This window comes from Ambystoma mexicanum, chromosome 2p, assembly GCF_040938575.1.
Source record: "Ambystoma mexicanum isolate Mex_15411 chromosome 2p, UKY_AmexF1_1, whole genome shotgun sequence".
In the NCBI taxonomy this organism is placed as follows: Eukaryota; Metazoa; Chordata; class Amphibia; order Caudata; family Ambystomatidae; genus Ambystoma; species Ambystoma mexicanum.
In genome coordinates, this window is record NC_090923.1 from 1,059,602,384 (window position 1) to 1,059,621,925 (window position 19,542).

The following is a 19,542-nucleotide window of genomic DNA, read 5'->3' on the forward strand; positions in this document are numbered from 1 at the left end:
CCTGACATGTTTACGGAGCGGTGAGTAACAGAATTAGCAGCCTTAACAATGTCCACGGAGGCCAGTGATGCTCTGAATCAGATCGTGCAAATGGTCACGGATCTGCGAACCGACTTGACCAACGCACAAGAGGCATTACGTCAACGTATGGATGCTATCCAGGCCTTGGTAACAACCCCAGCCTCACAGGTATCAGGCACTGGTGCTACAGCTTCGGGGTCCGGGTTTCCAGCTCCCACGCAGGAATCAAACCCTATCATGCTTACCACCCAGTTTCCTCTGGCTCCTCCTGTGTGATCCTAAACAATACAGGACCTTCATTAATCAATGCAAGCTGCACTTCTTGTGTCGTCCTGCTTCATTCCCTACTTCCACGACTAAGGCGGCTTTTGTTTTGTCACATTTGGGTGGCACAGCTGCCGCCTGGGCAAATCCATTGTTAGAATCAAATAGTCATGTCATCTACAATTGTGATGCCCTTTTAGCTATGATGAGTAAAGTATTTGATACATGTTATACTACTCAAGCTACCGACCTGGAACTGTTGAAGCATCGACAAGGGAACAATTCTCTATTGGTTTATTTGGCCCGCTTTAATCAGCTGGCAGCAGAAACGGATTGGCCCGAAGAAAAGAAGACTGCAGTCTTCTACCAAGGTCTCTCGGACTAACTAAAGGTCATTCTCTCCACAGTCCCAGTGGTCCCCACAGCATTCGTGGAAATGCTTGATTTAGTCCTTCAGATTGATGCCCGTAAATCTGAAAGGCATGGAGAGAATAAACCCGCCCTATTTGCCTCAGCCCCTGCGGATGCATCATCCTCAACACTTCCTGCGCCAGAACCTATGCAGATTGGTGTGGTTAGAGGTCCACTCACGCCTGCTCAAAGAGAATACCGTAGATCGCATAATCTTTGCATGTATTGTGGGGCCTCTGATCATTTGCTGCCCGAATGTCCCAAAAAACCTAAGAGAAAGGCGGGAAACGCAAATCCCGACAGTAGATGGAGTCCCTACGTCGGGAGGACCACCTTTGAACTCTCAGATACAGAATCAGGTTCAGCTGGTCCGCCTTCCTGTTACATTTTCTTTGAACCATGGTGGTTCGTTTCAGGCAATGGCAGTGATAGATTCGGGAGCAACCGGTAACTATGTTGACCAATGATTTGCCTCTATTTCAGGCATACCGCTAATTCGCAAAACCGTACCTGAAACTGTTAATGCGGTGGATGGTTCGATCCTTGTCTCCGGAATGATAACCCATCAGACGGTTACATTGCATATGAGCACTGATGAAGGGCATACAGAAGTGATATCAATCGATATTATCAAAGCTCCGGCCTACAAAGTCATCCTGGGTATTCCATGGCTGCAGTTCCACAATCCTGTCATTGATTGGTCGACATATCAGATCCAGTTCCCTTCCAACGTTTGCAATACCCAATGCACTTCATTGCATGGAATCAGCCAGGGTAGCCCTGCCAGGGTATCCTCTACCATACATATAGGAGCCATATCAAACAACACTGTGTCCACGGTTCCTTCTCATTATGCAGAATATTTGGACGTATTTGACAAAGGGATGGCAGAAACCCTACCTCCACATCGGGCCTATGATTGTCCGATAGACTTGATACCAGGGATAAAGATACCTGCTGAGAGGGTGTTCTCACTCACTCTCAAGGAAGATGCAGTACTCAAAGAGTACGTAGATAAGGCTCTTGCCATGGGGTTTATTCGTCCTTCAAAATCCCCAGTTGTGTCCCGCTCTTTTTTGTTCCAAAGAAAGAAGGGGATTTACGTCCCTGTATTGACTATCGCGCCTTGAATGCAGCTACCATAAAAAACCAGTACCCCCTTCCCCTGATCTCTGTTCTCCTTGATCAGTTGGGACCCTCAAAAATATTCACTAAACTCAATCTCAGAGGGGCCTACAATTTAATACATATGAGAAGTGGGGATGAGTGGAAAACTGCATTTAAGACACGTTACGGTCTATTTGAGTACTTGGTGATGCCCTTTGGGCTCTATAACGCCCCGGCCACCTTCCAGGCATTTATGAACGACATATTCCATGACATCCTTGATCAGTACATGGTAGTTTACCTGGATGATATTCTGATCTATTCGCAAAATCAGACGGACAATGTACTACATGTCAAAACGGTGCTCCAAAGTCTGAGGGATCACAATTTGTTCGTAAAAGCCGAAAAATGCATCTTTCACGCCTCTGAGGTGGAATTCTTGGGTTATGATCTCACTAGCAATGGGGTTCGTATGAGTCAATCTAAAATCAGTGCCATTTCGGAATGGCCAGTGCCCAAAACTGTCAAATCTCTACAATCATTTCTGGGTTTCACAAATTTTTATAGGCGTTTTATCAACAGCTTTTCAGAGATTTCTGCACCTCTTACCTCCCTGACGAGTGTCAAGGTACCATATGTATGGTCATCTGAAACCCAAAAGGCTTTTGACCAACTAAAGGTCGCTTTCACTTCTGCTCCTGTCCTCAAACATCCCGATCCTGATCTCCGGTTCTTTGTGGAGGCCGATGCCTTGGGTTATGCAGTTGGTGCTGTGTTGTCTCAACATTGTCCCCATTCAGGCGACATACATCCCGTTGCCTACTTCTCTCGCAAGTTGACCCAGCTCTAGCGCGACCCTCGTGCCGCCCGGGTTTACTTCCCTGTACTAACTTACCTGTTTCTTATTTTATCCTGTCGTTTTCTCCAATCCTGGTAATCGTTAACCTTTGAGAGTCCCACAATCCAGGTCTGTTGTTTTGTCTAATAACTCTATAGGAAGAGTCCATTAGACTATTTTCACTCATTTGGGTTTAATTCTTTACTTGTAGGTCCATCCCAGGGAGAAGAGTTATCCCATTACGGAACGTGAACTCCTAGCCATCAGAGATGCTTTTCTGGAATGGAGATATCGCCTCCTGGGGGCAAAACATCCTGTAACAGTATACTCGGATCACAGAAGTCTGTTAGCCTTCAAATCAGTGAAATGTCTTACTGCCAGGCAGGCGCGGTGGCACTTATTTTTTTCGCAGTATCAGTTTGTTATCACCGACCGTCCTGCTAAGGCCCAAGTGTCAGCTGACACTCTCTCCCACCTCCATGCGGGGAACCAGTTCCAGCAAACTGAAACACTACTTCTCCTACCGAACAGAGTAGTTTGTGGATGTTCTGTTCAACCGTCTTTACGTTCAAACAGCATTGATTCGGTCGCAACCCATCCAACGGAAATTGCTGATTTCAACCTGGAACTAGTTCAAGGTTTGCCATTCATCCAAGGGCGCATCTTTGTTCTACCGGGCCTGGCCCGGACCTTGGCTCTCCAGTGGTCCCATGATTCTCTGGCTGCAGCACATCCAGGAAGTCAGAAAACCCTTGAGGCATTACGTTGTTGGGCTTGGTGGCCTTCCATGGCACGCAACGTAAAGGATTACATCCTAACCTGTGCCATTTACACCCAATGTAAGACCTCCAGAGCCAAACCTGTGGGTTTGTTACAGCCTCTGCCAATCCCATACAAACCATGGCAGATGGTGTCGATGGATTTCATTGTTGACTTGCCTGACATACAGGGACACACCACCATTTGGGTGATTGTGGACTATTTCACAAAATATGCTTTGTTCATTCCTTGTTCCGGTTTGCCGTAAGCTCCCGGACTGGCTAGATTGTTCATGACGAACGTATTTCCTTTCTTTGGGTTGGCATCTGTCATTGTTTCCGATCGTGGACGCAATTTACCTCACGATTTTGGAAGGTTCTTACGGCTTCCCTAGGCATTGAGGATAGGTATTCCTCGGCATATCATCCTCCGACTGATGGGCAGACTGAAAGAAACAATGCTACCATCGAACAGTACCTACGTTGCTTATGTTTTCAGTTTCAACAGTCATGGTTCACTTCATTGCCTTATGCCGATTTTGCATACAATAATACTATGCATACGTCCACACCCGGGTTTACTTCCCTGTACTAACTTACCTGTTTCTTATTTTATCCTGTCGTTTTCTCCAATCCTGGTAATCGTTAACCCTTGAGAGTCCCACAATTCAGGTCTGTTGTTTTGGCTAATAACTCTATAAGAAGAGTCCATTAGACTATTTTCACTCATTTGGGTTTAATTCTTTACTTGTAGGTCCATCCGGGGAAAGCTCCACTCCAATCCTTGCCTAGGTATTTTCTGTCCAATACTGTTGCTTGATTGCTTATTTGTTCCTCTCAGCACTGTTTAATATCTTTGTATTCCTTTGCAGCATTGGTATTGGCGGTGCATGTTCTCCCCGCTCTTTTATTCAACTGACACCTCTGCCTGTTCCAATCGAAACAGCAGAGAGGTACGTTGTAAAGAAGAGCCCCTCTTTGAGGAAGCCTGTGCAAAGGTTTCCCCCGGCTCACCTGAGTTCTCTTCTTGTGGCGTTCCGCGGAGGACTCCTTCTCCCGGCCGGACCAGGACTTGTATAAGTGCGCGCGAGTCGAGTCTGACACCAGCGCGAGCGTTCAGAGTTCCAGGAAGTCGCGTGTTCCAGGACGTCCAGGAAGAGGATCGAAGAAAGGTAACAGATACTGGAAACCGGGGAAAAGGGAAGAAAGAATAAGGGAGTTGGCCAGGAACTTGAAAGGGTAACGCTGAGCAGCACACACAAGTGAAGACACTACCTAGAGATAGCGTTGAGACGCGCGGAGGCGCGGGGGCATGGCCCATTTATAGAACGTGCTGTGTCCGACGTACAGGCTAGTACGGAACACGGCACTGGGCACGGCCATGTTGGAAGTATCAAGGAGCACACTCTCCGTCTGGACCAGGACCAGGAAGACCAGAAGGGGCTATGTCCATGGTTCATGACAGCATGCCTCCTCTGAAACCCCGTCTCACCAGGCTTGCCAGGGTGTATGAGATGGAATCTTCTCAGCAATCGAGGGGTGTTTAGGTTGGATAGTGGTTCCCATGTTCTCTCGCTAGGAGGATAGCCTTTCCACTCGACCAGGTATTGAAGCCGACCCCGTTTGTACCTGGAGTCACATATTCTGGATACTTCATATTCCAGCTGATTGTCCACTATCACAGGACTGGGTCTGCCGGTTTTCCGGTTGGAGTGGATGTAGGGTTTGAGTAGAGAAGTGTGAAAAACTGGATGTATTCTCTTCTAGGAGTCTGGTAGCTTGAGCCGATAAGAAACAGGATTGATGATTTCTTTTATGGAAAATGGACCATAATATCAGGGGGCTAACTTGTTAGGGCGTAAATGTGGTGGTAATAGTTTCGAGGACAACCAGACCTGGTCACCAATAGAATAGGAGGGTGCTGGTCTTCTTTTGGAATCAGCATATCGCTTAGTGCGAATCTGGGCCTTTCCCAATTGTTCCTTGGCTTCCTTGTGGATGTTGAGGAGAGTTTCAATCCAGGAATCAAGTGAAGGTACTGGAGTTGGATGTGGTAGAACTGAAGGTAACACGGAGGGATGAAAACCTTGACTGCAATAGAAGGGGCTAACGTTGATCGCTAAGTGATCTAAATTGTTATAGGCAAATTTGGCCAAGGGTATAAGGAGGGACCAATCATCCTGTACCTTGGTTGCGAAACAACGAAGATATTGCTGCAGGGTTTGATTAACATGTTCTGTGGCCCCGTTGGTCTGCGGGTGATATCCAGATGAAAGAGCGCGTTGAATCCCTAGAACACGACAGAGATGTTTCCAGAATTGTGAAATATATTGCGGTCCTCGGTCCGATATGATCTTGGAAGGGAGTCCATGAAGACGGAAAATGTGTTCTAGAAAAATTCCTGTGAGCTTTGAAGAGGAAGGATGTTTATAGAGAGGCGTGAAATGTGCCATATGAGTAAACAAGTCTATGGTTACCATGATGGTCGTGTAACCCCGGGAAGGTGGTAATTCCACGATGAAGTCTGTAGCTATACATTCCCATGGTCTTGTTGGCAGTGTAGGTTGCAATAGAAGGCCCTCCGGTCTCTTATTGTCGTGCTTATTCTGACTGCAGACAGTACAGGTCTTGATGTACTCTTGTACCTTGCATTTCATTTCCGGCCACCAAAACTGTCTTTGTATAAAACGGAGCGTGTTGGTTACACCACGATGTCCAGAATGAAAAGTATCATGGCAGAGAGTTATTATTTTATGTTGAAGTTTTGGTGTGGGAATGACCAAGGCATTGTTCTTGAATAAGTATCCTTCCTTGATTCTTAAGTTCCATGGATTCATCCTAGAGACGTCCTTCCAGAGGCCAGAGGACTGGGTTTTGGCTCGAATCTCTTCCAAGAGGTTGATCGCTTGAGCTATAAAGATTGTGTTGGGAAACATTGTAGGATAGGTCCTATCTTCAGTGGTTAAATAGTCAGGACGTCGGGACAAGGCGTCCGCAATCACGTTTTGTGATCCAGGAACATGAGTGATTTGGAATTGGTACTGGACGAAGAAGTAGGCCCAACGCGCCTGACGACTGTTCCTGCACTCCATAGATTGGAGAATTTGTAGATTTCGATGGTCCGTATGGACCTGGACTGGATATCTAGCACCCAGGAGTAAATGTCGCCATTCTGTGAAGGCTTGGCGGATTGCCAACAGCTCCTTTTCCAGGACGGAGTAATGGGTTTCGCTGGTTGTTAGGGTTCTAGAGAGGTAAGCCACTGGGTGGTCCATCTTGTCCTCAAGCACCTGTTTCAAGACTGCTCCTATGGCATGGTTGGAGGCATCCGTTTCCACTATGAAAGTGCGATCTAAGTCAGGCTCAGCCAGGACGAGGGCTTGCATGAATCTTGCTTCAAGCGTTGAAAAGCCTTCTCTTGCGAGGAAGACCAGATGAAGGGAACATCCTTCTTCAGCAGAGCAACGATCGGTTGGACGAGCTCAGAAAAGGTAGGAATGAACTTTCGATAAAAGTTAGGAAGTCCCAAGAAAGACTGAACCTGTTTCACCGATGTAGGAGCAGGCCAGGCCAGTATGACCTTTACCTTTGAAGGGTCCATTCCAACTCCTTCTGGGCTGAGGATGAATCCAAGGTAATGAACTGACGTCACGTGAAAAAGACATTTCTCAGGTTTGACCAAGAGCTTGTTTTCACGGAGCCGTTGTAGTACGGCCATGACATGTTCTTCATGTTTCAAGGGATCCTTGGAATAAATCAAAATGTCGTCTAGATAGACAATGACAAAGAGAAAAAGCATGTCAGAAAACACCCTATCCATGAAACGTTGAAAAACTGCAGGAGCATTAGCTAATCCAAAGGGCATGACTAGATACTCAAAGTGACCAAAGGGCGTTCTAAAGGCGGTCTTCCATTCGTCCCCTTCCCAGATACGGATTAAGTGATAGGCACCCCGGAGGTCCAACTTCGTGAATATTACGGCGCCTCTGACAGCTTCCAGGATATCTGAAATCATAGGCAGAGGGTACCGATCTTTGAGGGTGCATTGATTTAGACCACGGTAGTCGAGGCAGGGTCTGAGTTCCTTGGAATCCTTCTTAGGAACGAAGAACAATGAGGCACCCGCTGGAGATTTTGAAGGTCTTATGGTGCCATTTTCCAAATTGATGTCCAGGTATTCTCGGAGGGACTTTTTCTCAGGTTCTGAAAGGATAAACATTCTGCCAAAGGGAATTACTGCCGAGGGATCTGTCTCAATGGCACAATCTTCGGATCTGTGAGGGGGTAAAGCCTGGACTATGGCAGTCGAAAAGACATCAGTATATCCTTGGTAGGCCTCTGGGACTTGTACAATGTTGGAAACCATGAGTGAGGTTTTTTGCTCTCCTGAATGTTCAATAGCTGGTGTTAAGGAGAGATCCAGGGATAAACAGTGGGACATACAAAACTCAGAGCCCAGAAACAATGACCCTGCTCTCCAATTAATGTCCGGATTATGTCTTTGAAGCCAGGGCATACCCAGAACCATTGGGTAATGGGCTGATTTGATGATGTCGAATGTAATCTGCTCTTGGTGGTGGTTTATGGAGAGACGGACCTCTTTTGTCTGTAGGGTTATGGGTCCTGAAGAGAGAGGTCTCCCATCAATTGCTTCTACCGGCTGTTTAATGTTCCGTGGCTCATATGGTATTTTATGTCTGATAACCCAGTCTTCATCAATGAAAATTCCCATAGCTCCACAGTCTACAAGGGCCAGTATGGGATAGGTCTTGTGCTTGGAGGGCGATAGAAAGGCCTGTAGCACCACCAGGTTATTCTGTCCAGGAGAGTTCAAGGATGTGATTGATGTGGAGCAGACATCTTTCTCCCAAAACCTTGCTCCATCTAGGGCCGGGAGCTGGCGTTTCCCGAACGCCGTGGAGGGGCTAAAGGACATTCTCTAACGAGATGCTTGTCTGAGGCACAATACATACACAGGCCGGTGTGAATTCTTCTCATCCTTTCTTGTGGAGTAATTGGCCCACGAAAGGTGCCTATTTGCATTGGTTCGGAGTCGTTATCAGGGGTTGAGACAGGTTTGGATTTCACAGTCGACTCCGGAGGGGTTCGTTGAAAGGCAGCCTTAGCCTTTTTGCTTTCAGCCCTTCTTTCCTGGATACGAAAGTCTATTTGTAAGGCTAGATCTACCAAAGCCTGAAACGAACTGGGGCGAGCCACTCTGGCTAATTCATCCTTGATATCGTCATTTAGACCCCTGCGAAATAAGGTGAAACTCGCTTCAGGGCCCCAATCAGCCTCCTTTACCAGCTGTTTGAATCTGGTAACGAACGTTAGCATATCCTAGGATCCTTGCCGAAAATCAAGTAGGCGTTCCTGGGTGCTGAACACTTGTTCGGGGTGGTCAAACATAGACTTGAGCACCTGGATAAATGCATCATAATCGTTCAGGAGGACGTCTCCAGAGTTCACTAGGGGAGTGGCCCAAGATAACGCATTCCCTGTAAGATGGGAGATTATGAAGCCCACCTTGGCCCTGGAAGTTGAAAAATAATAGGGCTTGAATGTAAAATGCACCAAGCAGGAATCCAGAAATCCACGTAAGGATTTTGGCGAGCCATCGTATTTGTCTACCACTCCACCCAGTATCACGCTTTCCTTATGGGCAGAGTCACGTGACAGCACTAATTGTTTCAAGGCTGAGTTCTCTGCCTTTAAGTTCTGTACCTCGGTTGTTAGTTCCTGCATGCCGCGCATGAGGTCCTGGACCGCTTTCTCCATAGCGGTATCAGTGTTGATCGTTTGGCGTCTCAATCTGTCAAAGGTTTCCCCCCAGCTCACCTGAGTTCTCTTCTTGTGGCGTTCCGCGGAGGACTCCTTCTCCCGGCCGGACCGGGACTTGTATAAGTGCGCGTGAGTCGAGTCTGACTCCAGCGCGAGCGTTCAAAGTTCCAGGAAGTCGCGTGTTCCAGGACGTCCAGGAAGAGGATCGAAGAAAGGTAAGAGATACTGGAAACAGGGGAAAAGGGAAGAAAGAATAAGGGAGTTGGCCAGGAACTTGGAAGGGTAACACCGAACAGCACACACACGTCAAGACACTACCTAGAGATAGCGTTGGGAGGCGCGGGGGCGTGGCCCATTTATAGAATGTGCCGTGTCCGACGTACAGGCTAGTACGGAACACGGCACTGGGCACGGCCATGTTGGAAGTATCAAGGAGCACACTCTCCGTCTGGACCAGGACCAGGAAGACCAGAATGGGCAATGTATATAAATATTTTATAGGGCAACAATAATTGCCCTATAGTTAAAGTGAAATCTATGCATAGGAAATGTAAATATATGTGTACTAACTTTTGAGCTATACGACAGATCAGCATGAATTTTTGCAAACAAATTGGCTAGCCCTGGTCCCCTCAAACTGGAAAATTTAGTGTGCATCTGTGTAACAGTTCAAATGATATAAAGGGTTACAAAAAAGGTGTGCTGTTTAACTTTTGCATTGGTTTTCTCATAGGTAAAATAGCAATTCTTTCCTGAAGTAGACAAACCAAACCACTGGACTGATGTTCTCCAAATAAGAAACAAGCTAGGCACAAATCACTCAAAGGTAATCCTTTGTTGGTGTGGTGTATATCCGTCCAGTCATTTTCTTTTTTGTCATTTTTAATTATATGCCAGAAAGCGGTGTTCCCCAGTTACTCAAATATTTATATATATCTCCCACGAGACAGTGTTGGACCCAAATGTTTTCATTTCTGAAAACCCACCAGATTGAAAACTGCATTTAGCGAAAGCAATAGATCAAGATTTATTTTCTTGGAATTGGGTAGTTTTGATGCTGGGGAGAATGTTGGCAGGGTAAGGGAGAAGGGATTTGAAGGTTTGGGGGATGGCACAGTGCAGATTTGTTTTTTTAAGTGTTTTTCCAAGATTGCAATCTAAGATCTTGATTCTAATCAATCAGGAAAAAAGAGCAAATACTTAAACAATTGTAAATAAAATGATGTGGAAGGCACAGTACATTCTAGTAGGAGGAAGATCATTATTTTAAGTACATTTAGGAAGCAATCCCTGACTTTTAATTATAAAAGAAAATGCAGGGATTGCTTCCTAAATTCATCTGAAATGTACAGGCGGCTGGCGTAAGGTGTACCAAGCGATTTGAGGGTGTGGGATTGTGCAGAAATGTACCAGTGCGTGTTTCAAAATCCCTTCTTCTGATTGGGCATTGATTTCATGTGATTTAATTCTGAAGAGTGCAATCTTTGCGGTGCAGATCTACAAAGATCTTGATTTCTATAAAAGATCGCAATCCTATTTTAATACCCAGGTATTTAATTACATATATGAAGCAGCGATTTCAAATTCAGTGGAAGAAGGGAAGATGTAAGAAGCTTGAAATAGAGGAAGTATCGAGTCACTTTGGAAACTGAACCAGTGAAGAGAGAGGAAAATATGCAGTATTTTTTCAAAGACATGTCATTGCAATTCTGGGAGTGCGCTACCTGAGATGTTTGTGATAGGAATGTCGATTTTTATGTATAAAACATATATGTATAGTTTATATGGTAAGCAGAAGTTTAAAGTTCTTGGAGCGAAAGGGAACATGAAAGGGGGATGAAAGAGGTTTGCGATGGGCTAGAGAACTTAATGTTATCACAGAATGGAAGAAGTAAACCTACTATTTTTAATAGAATTGCGTGTGTGTCATTTTAGCCAGTGTAACAATCAGATAGAGATGTTCGATTTTTAGTAGGTAGAAAACATTTTGAAAAAAGAAAAAGGAATGCTTGCAAAATTTAGAATAGTAAGATTTGCTAGTTGTAGTAAAATGCAAATGTTACTTTTAAAATATCGTTTAAGTTGAAGATCTCAAAACTCCATCCTGTTTTTCACTGAATCACACATAAGAAAGAAAAAGTGAATAATAGCAAAATGTTGGCTAGTAAGATGTGGTAGTTTGGTGTATTGGAATCCGTGTTTCATCAATGAAGATCTTGATTTCCACAGCACTTCAGTGCTGAAGATAGCAATCTCTATAGAAGACCCATGCATTTAATTGAATACATAAAACAGCTTTTCAAGATCTATGGTATCAAGGGAAGATGTAAGGTGCTTAATGTGAGGTAGGGTGTTCAGTCACTTTGGAAACTGATACAGTGAGAAGGGAGGAAAATGTACAATATTTTTTTAAAGATATTGAGTCTCATCTTGATTTCGGAAGCAGGTCACCCAAAGATTGAGGTGTTTATGATAGAAATCTTGATTTGCATGTATAAACCATATATATAACGTTTATATAGCAATATAGCATACATCAGTTTAAGGTTTATGGAAGGGAGGGGAACATGAAAGGAGGCTGAAATAGAGATTTGAGCAGGGGTATTGTATATCATTTTACCATAGATAGGAAGAAAAAGCTATGGATATTTTCTGAAGAATCGCAATTTGTGTTATACTGGCCAGTGTAGCTATCAGATCGAGATGCTAGATCTCTACTATTTGTAAGCTGAAAGTTAAAAGAAAAAATACTTGCAGAGTTTAGTGTAGCAAAATTTGGCAATTGTACTAAAGGGCAAAGTGCAAATGTTAGTTTAGAAATATTGTGTAAGTTTAAGATCACAATCCTAGATCTTGATTTTCAGTGAGTTAAAAATAATTTAAAAAAGGAATATCAGAAAAATAATTTATAGTGGGATATGGTAGTTTGGTGTGTGGGAATCTGTGATTAAGCAATGGAGGTGGAATGGATTGAGACTTCCCCACCCCTGAAGTGCTGGTGCAAGCATTTTACTCCCTCCCTCTGCTGACGCTACTATAAGGTGCCGAAGGAAACGCCACTTTTGGAGGTGGAGCAGGCCAAATGTACCTTTTGCTGTCAGGTGATAGTGCAGAGGTTTGCGACAGTGTCAGCGTAGAGCCTGGGGACGACAATATTCGTGAACCACCTGATACAGCATCACTGGAAGCAGGTGGGCCAACCCTTTCAGGATACTTTCTGGAGATAGATTGGTTACATGTGGGAGCATTTTGGCCACTTAGTCTCCATAACGATACGCATGGTAAGGCTTCTGCCCCTGGTGGTTATGAGCTTTGTTTTTTAATAGTTTAACTGCTTTTAGCCATTACAATAATTTCATTTCCTTTTAGGTTTGGCTGTTTTCCAAACTGGCGCTTGACTGGGTGCTGCACTCCGCCACGCACACCATCTGTTGGTGCTAATATTTTATTTATTTGACTTGTATTGTGTTCCCCTTTATTATGTTTCCTTGTATCACTGCACTGCATTGATTCCAAAGCAGATAGAGGGTGCCTGGCCTCGTAGGACTCAGAGGCTTGTGCTCGGGAGCTAGTCCTGTTTTTCTTTCTTACATCCATGCATTGCCTACCTAGTCCCTCCTCTATTTCCAGGATCTCACAGGGGGACTGGTCACCCTTGAGTTTATAGGGCTATTCCTGCTTTCACTTTGCTGGATATGCATGGTAAGGCTTCTGCCCCCATTGTTTGTTAGCTTTGTTTTTTAATAGTTTTAACTGCGTTTAGCCATTAGATTAATTTCATTTCCTTTTAGGTTTGGCTGTTGTAAAAACCGGCGCTTGACTGGGCACTGCACTCTTCCACGCACACCCCCAATTGGTGCAAATATTTTATTTATTTGACTTTTATTGTGTTCTGCTTTATTTTGTTTCCTTGTACCACTGCACTGCATTGATTCCATCGCAGAGAGAGGGTGCCTGGCCTCGTAGGACTCTGAGGCTCGCGCTTGGGTGCTAGTCCTGTTTTTCTTTCCTACATCAGGCATTCTCTACCTAGTTCCTCCTCTATTTCAAGGATCTCACAGGGGGACTGGTCTGGTGACACCATGTGTGTATATGAGGCATTCCCTCATCAACAGCGCAGCGGGAAAGAGCTTGCTGTGCCAAAGTTGTGCCTAAGTTAAGCCCGTTTGGGCCCGTCAGAGCTTCAGCCAGCCAGGCCAGACCTATCACTTCCCCTCTGGTAAGCTACACTCACCAATCTCTTTTGGAGCTTGCCCCAATTAATACTGTGCTTTCACCCAAATTCCTCTCTTTATACTTAATTATAAACAATGTTTACTACCTGGGGAAATGTGCATATAGCGCCTGCCTGCTAAATACACGTTCTCTAGTGGTGCATGCAACTTTTGTATATGAATTCCTGCAACCTCAGTCTACGGATATCCTGTGCCTTACGGAGACCTGGCTGACTGATAGCTTCGACCCTACCTTCTCTGAGGCTCTTCCAGAAGGCTATAAACTGTTACACTTCGACGGGCTGCCTTCCATCCTGGCAGGGGAATTGTTTTTGTATTTAAGTCCAATTTGGCTATCACTGTTATCCTCCTGCCACACAATATAAAGATGGAAGCCTTACTTGTTAACCTAGCTATTGGTGCCTCATAATCTATTCATTTTTTGCTTGTTTAACGGCGTCCTGGCACACAAACTGCTTTCCTTAATCAATTTATGGAATTGGTTGCCTCACTTCAAGTTAGGTTTTCTAAACTGATTTTATTGGGCATCTAAAACATTAGATATAACGCCCCCACTAGCTCCTACATTTTTCTGAGTCTTTTGAGTCTCAACAAACTGTGCTGGAAGCCACACATAGACTTGGTGGCATCTTAGATCTTATTTTTGCGACAAAGGCCTCCATTACAGTGGCGCCAGACAGCCTGTCCTATGGTATGATCATTATCTCGACCGTTTTCAGATTTTCTATCCTGGTCTAGCCCCTAAAGCTATCCCATCTATTGTTATGAAACATAACTGGCGGAATGCCAACCTAGCCCACATGATAGCATACATTAATGACACCTGTCATAATACACCCATCCTAGACCTAGGCGCATTTTCTACAATCTTGCATGAGGCCACTGATCGAGGAGCCCCTTTAAAGGTTAGCCAGGTGAGGAGACGTTTATCTGCCCCTTGGTTTTCCGAGGAACTGAAACTCGCCCACTTGAAGGTCAGGCAGGCTGAGCGTAAATGGCGTGTGGCCTATACCCCCAGGGAGAGGGCGGTGTTCCAACACCTCACCCATCAATATCACGCAGCAATCCGGACTGCAAAACAAGCCTTTTTTACTTACAACGTTGAATCTGTACTCAATCAGTCTAAAGATCTATATTCAGTCATCAAATCCTTTTCCTAAGCAAGTCACTTTGTACCTGGTGTTAAATCTACTCAAAGCCTCTGTAACTGTCTCTCAGAGTTCTTTGACACTAAGATTGTTGATATTCGCAATCTTATTACAACAACCGCCTCCAATATGGAACTTATGGCAGTGCCTGAGCCGCTAGCTAGTCCTCAGGTATGGTCACACTTCCCTGTTTTTCCCTTTAAGAGGTCTCTGGAGCAGTTAGTAAACTGAAGTCGGCCTCTCCTTCCGATCTTATCCCCCTTGCCGTTCTTAAGGATATTCTGCCAGCCATCATTCCCTGGCTTACAACAGCGGTTAATCTCTCCTCTCAGCAGGGCGTTATTCCTAAAGAACTTATACAGGCTACTGGCATCCTGCTTTTGAAAAAACCCTCACTTGATGCTGCCACTTTGGCTAACTATCGCCCTATTTCACTTCTTCAGTTTCTAATGAGACTACTAAAATCCCTTGTCGCCCCACCTTTATCTTCATTTCTTGAGTTTTCTAATTTCTTGAATTCTTTTCAGTCTGGTTTCCGGCCGGGTCGGATGACCGAGAGTGTCCTGGTGTCTGTAGTTGACGACCTTACCAAACTGGTTGACCAGGGTGGAGTGAGAGCTATGATTTCGTTAGACCTCTCTGCTGCTTTTGATACTGTAGACCACGCCACCCAGCTGTCCCGCATGAAGTCTGATGGCCTCTCTGACCCTGTACTGATCTGGCTTTCCTCTTTTCTTACAGATAGGTCTCAATCTCTTTCACTCCACCCATTTAATTCATCTTCTTGTGCACTTTTCTGTGGTGTTCTTCAAGGATCTGCCTTGTCCCCGATGTTGTTTAACATCTATATTCAGCCATTGATCAGCCTCATCCACGCCCACCATTTTTCTGGTGCTATTCCTATGCCGACGACACCCAGATTTGAGTCCATTTAGATCTGGACCATGCTGAGGTGTCGAGACGGCTGTGTGATTTCCTGGCGGCTGTGGGGGAGTGGATGGGCAGAAACTGGCTGAAGCTCAACAGGGACAAGACAGAGTTTCTGGTGGTAGGGTCCCCGACTGACAATGTTCTTTGTTCAGCTTCTGTATGGCCCATTGCCAGAATCAGACTGGGACAAGAAATAGGCCCAGACACCCCAAAAAAAGTGTCCCTCAAACCATCATCCGTGAATCGCGTCAATTCACGACTTTACAGAAAATGTTACTTATGGAGGTTCATGTGTCTGTTGCATGTTATGTTTTGTGTAAACGTATGAGAAAGTGATAACATTCCTTTTGTTCTTTTTTTAAAAAACAACATCATCACATAGCTTAATAATATTTTGCAGAACCAGACTCAAAGCATGTCTAATCGTTGCCACCAGCAATGAAAATAGAGTTGCATTTAATAAACAGAACAGCCAAGGATTTCAAGGAAGTTGCCATGATCAAGCTCTTCGTTATCCAGCTCAACATGGACTCTGATTTCCCACGAAAACTGAGCCCCCTTTTCCCAATGACTTTTACAACGTTAATGACGCGCTCCAATATGTCTCTCCTTTTTCTGATTTGCTCACTTCAAGTTAATTTCTGTCAGTGGAAGAGTAGACCGCCTATGTCGACTCCTGAAAAAGTCAACATATATGAATCTGTGCACCTCCGATGACCTTGGCCTGCCTCATGTTCTACAATGCGTTGGTAAAGACGCCTCCATTTTTTCATCCCGTTGATAAAAGGACCCCTCTCTTCACGTTTAGTAAACGCTAAACAAACTGGCCAAAAAAGGGCCTTTTGTATTTCAGAGTAACTTAACCAATGCCGTTTACTCCCATCTTTCCTCCAAAATGCTAACTCTGCTTTAATGTGTGTATATTTGGGAGTTTGAATAGGTTGGTGCTAAAAGAAATGGAAAAGCTGATCTGGTTGTGGACGTTGAAACAAATAGTCTGCTACCGGTGGATCATCTTTCCGTGCTCTGTGCTGCACATGCAAATTCCCTGAGTCTTCTGTATGTAGTAAAGCAGAAAAAGATTCTTCCAAATGACTGGTACCTGCCACTTCCTCTGGGGGGGATGATGGCATCTCCAATTATTTCAGGCACATGGGTTTCTGCCACTTCCTCCTTGGGGGAATCTTCAATTGTTTGTGACAGACTGGTACAACCACTGGCTGCCACTCCCTCGAGACAGACATCCTCAATTATTTCAGGCACACTGGCTCCTGCCACTTGCTTCTTGGACGAATCTTCAATTGTTTGGGACAGACTGGTACCACCACCAGCTGCCACTTCCTCGAGACGGACATCCTCAATTATTTCTGGCAGACTTGACACTTTCGCTCGGGGGGCACCTTGAAGGATTGCTGACATTGTAATAAAACAGAGGGTTCCCAAAACACACTGTGCCAAAGATGCAAGAATTGAAATACAGTCTGGTATTTATTTAGAATGGTCGATCAGCCTGACACGTGTTTCAAGCTTAACTGGCTCTTCATCTGAGGCTGGTATTTCACATTAATATATCGGATATACAATATTACCACACATTGAATCCAAATAAAAGATAAAGGATAAAGCATTTGTAATAGCCATGGCAACATATGGGGTGGCACAAGGAACAGTGGGCCAAAAAGAGAAATTTAACTAGTCAATTGAGAATAGCATTGTTCATATAACATAAAAGGTCATTGAGCATGTTTATGCATATGTAGGTAAATACAATAACAGATCAAAGAAATTCAAAAGAAGATACGAAAAGGAGAAAACAAAACAAACAACAAGAAAAAAGAACAGGGTATTAATAACGAAAGTAGGAGTAAATAAATAAATAAAATAAGCACAATAAATAAATAAAATACAGGGAATGAGAGCGCTAGAGAGAGAAGTAGATAGGGGGACCGAATGGAAAGAGAGATAGATGATAGTAGTGTGAAGGAGAAAGACAGAGTGAGAGGGAGAAATAGAGGCAGGTGAGAGAGAGAGAGAGAGAGAGAGAGAGAGAGAGAGAGAGAGAGAGAGCGAGAGAGAGAGAGAGAACGAGAGAACGAGAGAGAGAGAGAGAACGAGAGAGAACGAGAACGAACCGTACCCGGGGGATTGTTCGGGTGACACCAACATGCTCAAAAATAAAACGCTTTTCAAGATCCCATGCACTCCAAGGCACAAGCTCCGTTTCCAGTACAGCAATCATCAGGTTGGCTCATTGATTGAAAGGAAAATGCACAACCGGCCTTAACAATCTGTGCTTACATTACCACTGTAACACATTTTGGCTATGGTTCAGGAGGGAACGGCACATGATCCTGTCCTATTGGTTTCCTTGCATTCTGTTTAGTCCTTTAGTTAGAGCAGCATTTTGATAACCCACCATGACTCTATGCTTCATGTCAGGCCAGAGTGGCACATCCTGTAGTATTGGTTCGCTTGCATTCTGGTCCTTGTAGTTTGCTTTCCCTTATGAATGTGATGATGTCGCAATTGACAAGAGTGTAACGGACCCGAGGCAGAGCTGGATGTGCTGCTCACTAGTGAAATGTAACAAGTTCAGATGTCTGCAAACTCTCCTCGGGTGTGTATTATCCATAAGTTAAAAAAAAAAACTGTAACGAACGGCCACCAGGGGGCGCGCGGATGAGTCGCCTCTCCGTGTGAGCGCTCTACACAGGGTCCGGAAAGTGGCAGTGAGCCCCCACTTCGAGACCCCCCCCAGAGCTGATTTTTGACCAAGAGACGTGGGAAGGTGTCCCCCCCACCTGAGAGAAAACCCGGAGAAAATCGGAAGCGGCATCGTGGTGAAATTAACGCCGGCGCTTTGAGGCCTTCGGCGCGGCGTGAGTTCCGCGGAACTCCCAACCCGGGCCTGCGTATACGCGGGAAGTGCCGCCCTCTGAGTCTGATCCGGCGCACTTCTCGGTCCTCCGCGTGGAACCGGCTGCACACCTCTGCCAAGGGCGGTTGATACCCCCACCGCGACACGGTAGGCGGACCCCTCACCCCCCCTGCAAAGCTCAGGAGGCCCTGGTGGCTTGGTCCTTCACGTCCCCCGCGTTGGCGGGTGCTAACGTCGCTTCACGACCCGAATGCTGTTGGAGGCCTCCCTTTATGGACCCTAAAACCAGGCTAGCGAAATATACGTTTTCACCAATTGCCAGATCCCCAGGGCCCTCCTTGATTTCTATAATGTCGACTGCAGGATCCGAGGCCACCGCGACCAAGGCGGATGTTGCTGATTTGCTTGCCGAAATGAGGGGCATGCGAGCAGATATTGGCAATAGGATAGACAAGATCACGCAGAGGATCGACAAAATGGACGATAGGCTCGAACAGGTTGAGCACAACCAAACATCTCTGAATGTGCTGGAAGCACAGATGGATCACCGAATCGCAGATATATCGGACAGAGAGAATGAACTGCGCCTTAAGGTCGATGACCTCGAGAACAGGGAGCGCCGGAACAATATCCGAATATTTGGTCTTCCTGAGAAAGAGGGCGAAACCGAACTGGACCTGAAGCAATCGTTGCATGCCATCCTGAAGCTCCTATACAACGATGACTCAATTGACGCGCCTAAAATTGACCGCATCCATAGGGCCGGAGGTAGACCGGGGGCCCCGAGATCGGTCCTGGCCCGATTCCATAACTATGCGGACAGAGTGCGAATCTTGGACAAGGCCAGAAGCGCCCCACAGCTGTCCTTGGAGAACTCCGTCATTTCACTTTTTCAGGATTTGTCATCCCTCACGTTGGCGATGAGGAAAAAGTGCTCCCCGATCACGAAAATGTTGAAAGACAAGGGCGTCAGGTATCGCTGGGGGTATCCATTTTCCCTCACTTTCGAATGGGAAGGCTCGACAATGAGACTTGTCTCGGAGAAAGACATTGCTGACTGTACGACGGATCTGCTGGGTGCGCCGGAGGGTGCTCCCTCTCATGAGGATCAAGGATCATCTGGTGGTGAATGGAAAGTCAAGGCTTCGCGGCGAAGAAGGATTCCAGGCTC